This window comes from Lichenostomus cassidix, chromosome 21 (assembly GCF_008360975.1).
Source record: "Lichenostomus cassidix isolate B80296 chromosome 21, HeHo_3.0, whole genome shotgun sequence".
Taxonomy (NCBI): Eukaryota; Metazoa; Chordata; class Aves; order Passeriformes; family Meliphagidae; genus Lichenostomus; species Lichenostomus cassidix.
In genome coordinates, this window is record NC_139501.1 from 1,528,275 (window position 1) to 1,540,299 (window position 12,025).

The window sequence follows — 12,025 nt, forward strand, 5'->3', positions numbered from 1 at the left end:
CCATGGGAATCTATCCACTCAAATTCCAGAGTGTGGATCCTAAAAACGATGAGGTGGGGAGGAACCTCTGTGGTGTTTGTGGTGTCAAACCTGAGAGTTTTCCCCTGAAATTGAGATTTTTGGGTGACAAAATGCATATTCCAGGTGGATCCTTTCTGCTTTATTCATCCCAAAGGAATCCATGGAGGATCCAGGCTTGAATTCCAGAGTGTGGATCCTAAAAAATTGGATCTTGGGGTGGTGGGGAGAAACCCCTGTGGTGTTTCTGGGGTCAAACCTGAGAGTTTTCCCCTAAAATGGAGATTTTCGGGTGACAAAATGCACATTCCAGGTGGATTTTTGGGTTTTTTGGGGTTTTTTCAGCGGCAGCAATCTGTGTTTTGGGTGCGATTTTCATATTAACTTCGGATTTCTTTATGTGTTTTTTTGTCCTCGAGTGGTGCAGCCACATTTTCCCCATTTTCCCCCCCATTTTTTCCCCATTTTTTCCCCATTTTCCCCCATTTCTCCCCATTTTTCCCCTTTTTCCCCCATTTTCCCCCATTTTTTCCCATTTTCCCCATTTTTCCCATTTTTTTCCCATTTTTTTCCCCACTTTTCCCCATTTTTCCCCTTTTTCCCCCATTTCCCCCCATTTTCCTCCATTTTCCCCCTTTTTCCCCAAATTTTTCCTCATTTTTCCCCATTTTCCCCCATTTCCCCCCTTTTTCCCCATTTCCCCACATTTTTCCCATTTTCCCCCTTTCCCCTCACTCCCACCCTCACAGGCCGCGCCCCGCCGCTTCAGCGTTGCCAGGCAACCCCCAAAATGGCGGCGCCGCGCGGGGCACGCCGGGAGCTGTAGTTCACCACCGCTCCACCTCCACGCTCCACCAAACACCGCGAGACTCGCTTTCCCATCATCCACCGCGGCACGGCTGAGAGAACCATTCACTGCAGGGAGCGGGGCGCGCCGCGGGGGCTGCTGGGATCGGTAGTTCTGGGCTGTGCAACTTCTCAGTGAACCAGCCTGGAGGGCGGTGCCTGCCGGACTACAGCTCCCAGCGTGCCCCGCGGCGCGGCGGGCAGGGCGGTGGCGGAGGGCGGGGGGTACGAACGGGAAGCTCGGCGGCGGCGGAGGGGATGCTCAGGTGAGGCCAGGTGAGCGCAGGTGAGCGGGGACGGGCGGGGGGACAGCGATGGGGACAGAGGGGACAGCGATGGGGACAGCGATGGGGACAGAGATGGGGACAGAGGGGAGAGCGGTGGGGACAGAGATGGAGACAGAGATGGGGACAGTGATGGGGACAGCGATGGGGACAGCAGGGGACAGAGGGGACAGTGATGGGGACAGAGGGGACAGCCGTTGCTCGGTGCGATTCGCCGAGTTCCCCCCCGGGTGGGAAGGTTTTGGTTTGGCTAAAGAATTATTTCATGTAATCCTAATTTTCGGTGGGAAATTTGGGCTTTTCGCCCCTAAAATCTCAATGTTTCTATGGGAAATTTGGGGGTTTTTAAACCATAAAATCCCAATGTTTCTGTGGTCAATTTGGGTTTTTTCACCCCTAAAATCCCAATGTTTCTATGGCAAATTCGAGTTTTTTCACTCCTAAAATCCCAATGTTTCTATGGGAAATTTGGGGTTTTTTAAACCACAAAATCCCAATGTTTGTGTGGCAAATTGGGAGTTTTCATCCCTAAAATCCCAATTTTCTATTTGGGGTTTTTCACCCCTAAAATCCCAATGTTTCTGTGGCTAATTTGGGGTTTTCACCCCAAAAATCTCAATTTTCTGTGGCAAATTTGGGTTTTTTTCACCCCTAAAATCCCAATGTTTCTATGCCAAATTTGGGTTTTTTTAAACCACAAAATCCCAATTTTCTGTGGCCAATTTGGGGCTTTTAATTGGTTTTTAATTAATTGGCCACATTGGGATATTTGTTCCTGGCAGGTGAGGAGCAGCTCAGCCTGCCTGGGGTGGATTGATCTTTAAATAAATAACATTTATTTGATTTGATTTGATTTTATTTCAATAAATAAAGATTTGCTGCTGGTGCCAAACTGGGAGCTGGAAAAACGAGTCGAGCACAGCTCAGGGTGACAAAAGTCCTTTTGTTCCCAGCTGGGAGTGGCTCTGTGACAGCTGCGGTGGCACCGGGCTGAGCAGAGAGCACAGTGCCACCAGCCTGGGGTGACACTGTGGGACCAGAGCCACCAGAGAGCCACCAGCCTGGGGTGACACTGCAGCCTGGGGTGACACTGTGAATCCAGAGCCACCAGAGAGCCACCAGCCTGAGGTGACACTGTGAGTCCAGAGAGCCGCCAGAGAGCCACCAGCCTGAGGTGACACTGCAGATAGAGAGCCACCAGCCTGGAGTGACACTGCAGCCTGAGGTGACACTGTGAATCCAGAGAGCCACCAGAGAGCCACCAGCCTGGGGTGACACTGAAGATCCAGAGCCACCAGCCTGGGGTGACATTGTGAATCCAGAGAGCCACCAAAGAGCCACCAGCCTGAGGTGACACTGTGGATAGAGAGCCACCAGCCTTGGGTGACACTGAAGATCCAGAGCCACCAGCCTGGAGTGACATTGTGAATCCAGAGCCACCAGAGAGCCACCAGCCTCAGGTGACACTGCAGCCTGGGGTGACACTGTGAGTCCAGAGAGCCGCCAGAGAGCCACCAGCCTGGGGTGACACTGCGGGACCAGAGAGTCACCAGAGAGCCACCAGCCTAGGGTGACACTGCAGCCTGAGGTGACACTGTGAATCCAGAGCCACCAGCCTGGGGTGAGCAGAGAGCTGAGTGCCACCAGCCTGGGGTGAGCAGAGAGCTGAGTGCCACCAGCCTGGGGTGACACTGTGAGTCCAGAGCCACCAGAGAGCCACCAGAGAGCCACCAGAGAGCCACCAGCCTCAGGTGACACTGCAGATAGAGAGCCACCAGCTTGGAGTGACATTGTGGATCCAGAGCCACCAGAGAGCCACCAGAGAGCCACCAGAGAGCCACCAGCTTGGGGTGACACTGCAGATAGAGAGCCACCAGCTTGGAGTGACATTGTGGATCCAGAGCCACCAGAGAGCCACCAGAGAGCCACCAGCCTGGGGTGACACTGCAGCCTGGGGTGACACTGCAGGTCCAGAGAGCCACCAGCCTTGGGTGACACTGAAGATCCAGAGCCACCAGCCTGGAGTGACATTGTGAATCCAGAGAGCCACCAAAGAGCCACCAGCCTGGGGTGACACTGTGGATAGAGAGCCACCAGCCTGAGGTGACACTGTGGATAGAGAGCCACCAGCCTGGGGTGACACTGTGGATCAACAGAGCCACCAGTCTCGGGTGACACTGAAGATCCAGAGTCACCAGCCTGGGGTGACATTGTGAATCCAGAGAGCCACCAGAGAGCCTCAGGTGACACTGCAGGTCCAGAGAGTCACCAGCCTCAGGTGACACTGTGGATCAAGAGCCACCAGAGAGCCACCAGCCTGGAGTGACATTGTGAATTCAGAGCCACCAGCCTGGAGTGACACTGAAGATCTAGAGCCACCAGAGAGCCACCAGCCTGGGGTGACACTACAGCCTGGGGTGACACTGTAGATAGAGAGCCACCAGCCTGGGGTGACATTGTGTATCCAAAGCCACCAGCCTGAGGTGACACTGCGGGTCCAGAGCCACCAGCCTGGAGTAACATTGCTGATCCAGAGAGCCACCAGCCTCGGGTGACACTGTAGCTAGAGAGCCACCAGCCTGGGGTGACCCTGCTGATCTGGAGTGACACTGTGGATCAACAGAGCCACCAGCCTGAGGTGACACTGAAGACCCAGAGCCACCAGCCTGGGGTGACACTGAGGAGCCACCAGCCTGAGGTGACATTGTGAATCCAGAGCCACCAGCCTGGGGTGACACTGCAGGACATGGTGAGTGACAATTCACACTTTTCCAGCCCTTCCGTTCCCCTCTCAGTTCTATAATTTGAATTTCTACAGCCTTTTCCCTCTCAGTTTGATAATTCCAATTTTTCCAGCCCTTTCACTCTCCTCTCAGTTGGATAATTTCAGATTTTCCAGCCTTTTCATTTTTCTCTCAGTTCTATAATTTGAATTTCTCCAGCCTTTTCACTCTCCTCTCAGTTTGATAATTCCAGCTTTCCCAGCTTTTTCATTCTTCTCTGGTTTATAATTCCAGATTTTCCAGCCTTTTCATTCTTTTTTTGGTTTATAATTCCAACTTTTCCAGCCTTTTCATTCTTCTCTCAGTTCTATAATTTAATATAATTTAATATAATTTCATTTTTTCCAGCTCTTCCATTCTCCTCTCAATTCTATAATTCCAACTTTTCCAGCCTTTTCCCTTTGGTTTATAGTTCCAGATTTTCCATATTCCATTTCCATTCCAGTTCCATAGAAATTCCATATTTTCCTTCTCCTCTGGTTGATAATTCCAGATTTTCCAGCCTTTTCCTTCTCCTCTCAGTCCTGTATTTCAGATTTCTCAGCCTTTTTATTCTCTCAGTTTTATCACTTCCATCCTCCTGAATCTCCTGAAGGTTTTAGGGCTTTTTTTTCCTCTCTAAATCCCAAATTTCTGAGCTCAAATCCCAAAATTCTGAGCTCAAATCCCAAAATTTCTGATATTAAATCCCAAATTTCTGAGCTCAAATCCCAAATTTCTGAGCTCAAATCCCAAATTTCTGAGCTCAAATCCCAAAATTCTGAGCTCAAATCCCAAAATTTCTGAGCTCAAATCCCAAATTCTGGATATTAATTTGGGATAAAAAATGGAATTTTGGGATTATTTGGGTTGGAAAAAAACCTTAAATATCATTTATCTCCTGAGTAGAGAGCAAACCCTGTCCAGCCTGGCTTTGGGAACTTCCAGGGATAAAAAATTCCTGATTTTTTTGGGATTTTTTTTGGGATTTTTTTTAGGATTTAGCACCAAAATCCAGCAGGGTGAGAGAATAATTCCATCCTGGATTTATTCCCAACCTTCCTCGGGAATATTTAATATTTTTTATTTAATACATTTCGTTATTATTTCATTTTATTTCATATATTTCATCTCTTTTCCTCATTGTTGCATTTAAAAAAAAACCCACAGGTGCTTCAATTTGATCTTTTTTTTATGGACCTGACCCCAAAAAAATCAATGTTTAGGGGGATTTTTTGGCTTTTAAATGGGATTTTTTGGCTTTTAATTGAGATTTTTTTTGGCTTTTAATTGAGATTTTTTCTGGCTTTTAATTGAGATTTTTTTTTTGGCTTTTAAAGGAGATTTTTTGGCTTTTAAATGGGATTTTTTTGCTTTTAATTCAGATTTTTCAGCTTTTAATTGAGATTTTTTTTGGCTTTTAATTGAGATTTTTTTTGGCTTTTAAAGGAGATTTTTTGGCTTTTAAAGGAGATTTTTTTGGCTTTTAAATGGGATTTTTTGGCTTTTAAATGGGATTTTTTGGCTTTTAATTCAGATTTTTCAGCTTTTAATTGAGATTTTTCAGCTTTTCAAGGGATTTTTTGGCTTTTAAATGGGAGTTTTTGGCTTTTAATTGAGATTTTTCAGCTTTTAAAGTGGATTTTTCAGCTTTTAAATGGGATTTTTCAGCTTTTAAATGAGATTTTTCAGCTTTTAAAGGGATTTTTCAGCTTTTAAATGAGATTTTTTGATTTTAAAGTGGATTTTTCAGCTCAGCTTTATTTCCAAGAGGTTCAATAACAACCAGCAGCTCCAATCCATAAAATGTTGGAATATCATGTGGTGGAAATCAAAACTATTGATGGTTGAGTCAAAGGCTAGGAGAGCTAAAATTATCCTGATTGATTTGAGGGATGGAAATTTAATTTGGATTTATTTTTGGGATGGAAATTTAATTTTATTTATTTTGGGGATGGAAATCCAGGCCCTTGATTGATTTGAGGGATGGAGATGTTGTTTATCTTATTTTATTTTTATTTTATTTTATTTATTTTTTTAAAATTTAATTTAATTTTATTTTTGTTATTATTTTTTATTGTATTATGGAAATCCAGGCCTTTGATTGTGTTCTGATTGATTTGAGGGATGGAAATTTTGTTTATTTTATTTTATTTTATTTATATTTTATTTTAATCTATTTTATTTTATTTTATTTTATTGTGTTGTGTTGTATTGTGTTTTTATTTTATTTCATTTTATTTTATTTTATTTTGGATGGAAATCCAGACCTTTGATTGATTTGAGGGATGGAAATATATTTATTATATTTAGTTAATTTTATTTATATTTTATTTTATTTTTTATTTTAATTTTAATTTTTTTTTATTTTATTTTATTTTATTTTATTTTAGTATGAAATCAGGCTCTTGATTGCATCCTGATTGATTTGAGGGATGGAAATTTTATTTAATCTAATTTAATTTAATTTTTAAAAAAATTTATTTTATTTTTATTTTAAAAAAATTTTTAATTTATTTTTTTTATTATTGTATTGTATTTGTATTTATTTTTATTTTATTTTTATTTTATTTTATTTTATTTTATTTATATTGTTTTTAATGTTCATTTTTATTTTATTTTATTTTATTTTGGAAATCCAGGCTCTCGGTTGCATCCTGATTGATTTGAGGGATTGAAATTTAATTTAATCTAATTTAATTTAATTTAAAAAAATTTTTTTTTTTTATTATTTTATTTTATTTTATTTTATTTTATTTATTTTTTATTATTTTATTTTGTTATTTTATTTTATTTTATTTTATTTTATTTTATTTATTTTATTTCATTTTATTTTATTTTATTTTTTTTATTATTTTATTTTATTTTATTATTTTTTATTATTTTATTTTATTTTATTTATTTTATTTTATTTTATTTTATTTTATTTTATTTTATTTTTATTGTTTTTAATGTTTATTTTTATTTTATTTTATTTTATTTTATTTTATTTTATTTTATTTTATTTTATTTTATTTTATTTCATTTCATTTTATTTTATTTAATTTCCTTTCTCCCCAGGTTTCAGATCCGGAATGTTGTGTGGAAATGTTGGATTCCAACTCCTCCTGCCCTGCGAGCCAACAGTGCAGCCCAGGTGGGATTGGGGAAAAATCATGGGATTTGGGGAAAAACATGGGATTTTGGGGAAAATCATGGGATTTTTGGGAAAAAACCATGGGATTTTGGGGAAAATCATGGAATTTTGGGAAAAATAATGGAATTTTGGGAAAATCATGGGATTTTTGGGGAAAAAATGGGATTTTTGGGGAAAATAATGGGATTATGGGGGGAAAATCATGGAATTTTTGGGATAATTTTTCGGGTAAAATAATGGAATTTTTGGGAGAAAATAGTGGAATTTTGGGATAAAATAATGGAATTTTGGGAGAAAATAATGGAATTTTTGGGAGAAAATAATATAATTTTTGGGAGAAAATCATGGAATTTTTGGGATAATTTTTGGGATAAAATCATGGAATTTTTGGGGGAAAATCGTGGAAATTTTGGGAGAAAATAATGGAATTTTTGGGAGAAAATCATGGAATTTTTGGGAAAAAAAATTTAAAAACCTTAAAATCATTTATTCCATGGGAAAATTCCAGGAAAAAAAAAAATCCTGATTTTTTTTGGGGATTTAGTATCAAAATCCCCTCAGAAGTTTGGGAATTCTCAGAAAATCAGGAATTTTTTGCCATTTATTTCTGGGAATTCCCAGAAAATAGGAAATTTCTCCTGTTTTTCCCTCCAAAGTTTGGGAATTGCAAGAAAATCAGGAATTTTTGCTGATCTTTTTCTGGGAATTCCCAAAAAATTTGGAAATTTCTGCTATTTTTTTCTGGGAATTTCTGCTGATTTTTTTAATGGGAATTCCAAGAAAATCAGGAATTTTTTGCCATTTATTTCTGGGAATTCCCAGAAAATAGGAATTTTTGCTGTTTTTTTTTTTTTTGAATTGCAAGAAAATCAGGAATTTTTGCCATTTTTTTTCCAGTAATTCCCAGAAAATTGGGAATTTCTGCAGTTTTCCCCTCAGAAGTTTGGGAATTCCCAGAAAATCAGGAATTTCTCCTGGTTTTTTCCCCTCAAAATTCCCAGAAAATCAGGAATTTTTGCTGGTTTTTTCCAGGAATTCCCAAAAAATGAATAATTTCTGCTGGGAATTCCCAGAAAATCAGGAATTTTTGCTGATTTTTTTTGGGAATTCCTGGAAAAAAAACAGGAGAAATTCCTGATTTTCTGGGAATTCCCAAAAAATTAATAATTTCTGCAGGAAATTCCCAGAAAATCAGGAATTTTTGCTGATTTTTTTTTTTGGAATTCCCAGAAAATCAGGAATTTTTTCCCATTTTTCCCCATTTTCCATGTTTTTTTTTGCAGGATGTTTCCGCAGGTGGAACGAGGATGGAAGCAGCAGCTGCGTGAAGTGTGGGAATGAATCCCAAATAAATCCTGCTGGGAATGAGCTCAGGGAGTGCAGGAATTGTGAGTTTTTATGGGATTTTGTACAAATCCTAAATAAATCCTAAAGAAATCCCAAAGGGAATGAGCTCAGGGAGTGCAGGAATTGTGAGTTTTTGTGGGATTTTATACAAATCCTAAAGAAATCCTAAATAAATCCCGCTGGGAAATGAGCTCAGGGAGTGCAGGAATTGTGAGTTTTTATGGGATTTTTTTTAAATCCTGCAGGGAATGAGCTCAGGGAGTGCAGGAATTGTGAGTTTTTATGGGATTTTATAAAAATCCTAAAGAAATCCTATTTGTTTTTGGGTGGTGGGGTGGGTTGTGGTTTTTGGGTTTTGTTTTTGGGTGGTGGTGGGTTGTGGTTTTTTGGGTTTTGTTTTTGTGGGTGGTGGGGTGGGTGTGGTTTTGGGTTTTTTTGTAAGAAATCCTGCTGGGAATGAGCTCAGGGAGTGCAGGAATTGTGAGTTTTTGTGGGATTTTGTGAAAATCCTAAATAAATCCTACTGGGAATGAGCTCAGGGAGTGCAGGAATTGTGAGTTTTTATGGGATTTTATACAAATCCTAAATAAATCCTACAGGGAATGAGCTCAGGGAGTGCAGGAATTGTGAGTTTTTATGGGATTTTGTAAAAATCCTAAAGAAATCCCAAATCAATCCCGCTGGGAGTGAGCTCAGGGAGTGCAGGAATTGTGAGTTTTTATGGGATTTTGTGAAAATCCTAAATAAATCCTAAATAAATCCCACTGGGAATGAGCTCAGGGAGTGCAGGAATTGGGAGTTTTTGTGGGATTTTGTGAAAATCCTAAATAAATCCTACTGGGAATGAGCTCAGGGAGTGCAGGAATTGTGAGTTTTTATGGGATTTTATGAAAATCCTAAAGAAATCCGAAATCAATCCCACGGGGAATGAGCTCAGGGAGTGCAGGAATTGGGAGTTTTTTGGGAACTTTGTAAAAGTCCTAAATAAATCCCAAATAAATCCTACAGGGAATGAGCTCAGGGGGTGCAGGAATTGTGAGGTTTTATGGGATTTTATAAAAATCCTAAAGAAATCCTGCAGGGAATGAGCTCAGGGAGTGCAGGAATTGTGAGTTTTTGTGGGATTTTGTCAAAATCCTAAATAAATCCTACAGGGAATGAGCTCAAGGAGTGCAGGAATTGTGAGTTTTTATGGGATTTTGTCAAAATCCCAAATAAATCCCACAATTTTTGGGTGGAAATCCCACAAAACAGTTTGGGTGAAAATCCCAGAATTTGAGTGGAAATCCCATAGTTTTTGGGTGGAAATCCCCCAATTTTTGGGTGCAAATCCCACAATTTGGGTCAAAATCGCAGAATTTTTGGGTGAAAATCCCACAATTGAGGTGGAAATCCTACAAAACAATTTGGGTGAAAATCCCAGAATTTTTGAGTAAAAATTGCAGAATTTTTGTGTCAAAATTGCAGAATTTGGGTCAAAATCCCACAGTTTGGGTGGAAATCCCACAATTTTTGGGTGGAAATCCCACAATTTTTGGGTTAAAATCCCACAGTTTGGGTGGAAATCCCAGGATTTAAGTGGAAATCCCACAATTTGGGTCAAAATTCCACAATTTTTGGGTGGAAATCCCAGAATTTGTGTTAAAATCCCATAATTTGGGTCAAAATCCCACAATTTGGGTGGAAATCCCAGAATTTAGGTGGAAATCCCACAATTTGTGATAAAATCCCATAATTTGTGTCAAAATCCCACAATTTGTGATAAAATCCCACAATTTGTGATAAAACCCCACAATTTGTGATAAAATCCCATAATTTGGGTTAAAATCCCATAAATGTTTCCAGCTGGCAGCAAAGGGATGAGTTCCCAACTGAACATCAGCGCTGTGACCCCACTGAGCCACAGCCTGGGTGAGTGCGGGGTGCGGGGTTTGGGATTTGGGATTTGGGGTTTTGGGGTTTGGGGTTTGGGGTTTGGGATTTGGGATTTGGGATTTGGGATTTGGGATTTGGGGATTTGGGATTTTGGGATTTTGGGGTTTGGGGTTTGGGATTTGGGATTTGGGGATTTTGGGGTTTGGGGTTTGGGGTTTGGGGTTTTGGGATTTGGGGATTTTGGGGTTTGGGGTTTGGGATTTGGGATTTGGGGTTTGGGATTTAAAGGTTGGGATTTGAGATTTTTGGGATTTGGGATTTTGGGGTTTAAAGGTTGGGATTTTGGGGATTTGGGATTTTGGGATTTGGGATTTTGGGTTTTGGGATTTGGGATTTGGGATTTGGGGATTCAAAGGTTGGGATTTGAGATTTTTGGGATTTGGGATTTTGGGATTGAAAAGTTGGGATTTTGGGATTCAAAGGTTGGGATTTGGGATTTTGGGATTTCTGAGATTTGGCATTTTGGGGTTTAAATGTTGGGATTTGGGGATTTAAAGGTTGGGATTTGGGATTTTTGGGATTGGGATTTGGGATTTTGGGATTTTGGGATTTGGGATTTTGGGGTTTAAATGTTGGGATTTGGGGATTTAAAGGTTGGGGTTTGGGATTTTTGGGATTGGGATTTGGGGATTTGGGGATTTGGGATTTTGGGGTTTAAAGGTTGGGATTTTGGGGATTTAGGATTTTGGGATTTGGGGATTTGGGATTTGGGGTTTGAGATTTGGGATTTTGGGGTTTGGGGATTTGGGGATTTGGGATTTGGGGATTTGGGATTTTGGGATTTGGGATTTTGCGATTTAAAGGTTGGGGTTTGGGATTTTTGGGATTGGGATTTGGGCATTTGAGATTTGGGGATTTGGGATTTTGGGATTTGGGGATTTTGGGATTCAAAGGTTGGGATTTGGGATTTTGGGATTTGGGGATTTTGGGATTCAAAGGTTGGGATTTGGGATTTTGGGATTTTGGGGATTTGGGATTTGGGATTTTGGGGTTTAAATGTTGGGATTTTGGGGATTTGGGATTTTGGGATTTGGGGATTTGAATTTTGGGATATTGGGGATTTAAAGTTTGGAATTTTGGGGATTTAGGGATTTGAATGTTGGAAAAAGTGATTTAATGAGTAAAAAAACCTGATTTAATGAATTTAAAAACCCCTTTATTTTATTAAACTGACTCCCAAGTGCTGGGATGAATTCCAAATACTGAATTTTTTGGGATTATTTTTCCCCAGGAAGCTCAGAAGTCGCTGTTTCCCTCATTTTGGGCACTTTCTCCATCAGCAGCTGATTTAGTGAATTTAAAAATTGATTTCATGAGTTTAAAAATTGATTTAATGAGTAAAAAAAAAAAGTGATTTAATGAGGAAAAAAAACTGATTTAATGAGTAAAAAAAAGTGATTTAATGAGGAAAAAAACTGATTTAATGAGTAAAAAAATTGATTTAAAAACTGATTTAATGAGTAAAAAAAAGTGATTTAATGAGTTTAAAAAGTGATTTAATGAGTAAAAAATGTGATTTAATGAGTAAAAAAATTGATTTAAAAACTGATTTAATGAGTTAGAAAAAACTGATTTAATGAGTTTAAAAACTGATTTAATCAGTAAAAAAAGTGATTTAATGAGTAAAAAAAGTGATTTAATGAGTAAAAAAAATTGATTTAATGAGTAAAAAAAGTGATTTAATGAGTTAAAAAAAA

General features: G+C 39.5%; 1 long non-coding RNA gene across 1 annotated transcript; it reads left to right on the forward strand.

The window, feature by feature from the left end:
* Positions 1–2,151: 2,151 nt before the first annotated feature.
* LOC146428203 (uncharacterized) lies at positions 2,152–11,616 on the forward strand. The gene is made up of 9 exons (XR_014856127.1): positions 2,152–2,288; positions 2,544–2,626; positions 2,872–3,104; positions 3,522–3,547; positions 3,847–3,897; positions 6,971–7,046; positions 8,330–8,434; positions 10,239–10,304; positions 11,560–11,616. It is a non-coding gene; the product is annotated as an uncharacterized LOC146428203 (long non-coding RNA).
* The last annotated feature ends 409 nt before the right edge of the window (positions 11,617–12,025 follow it).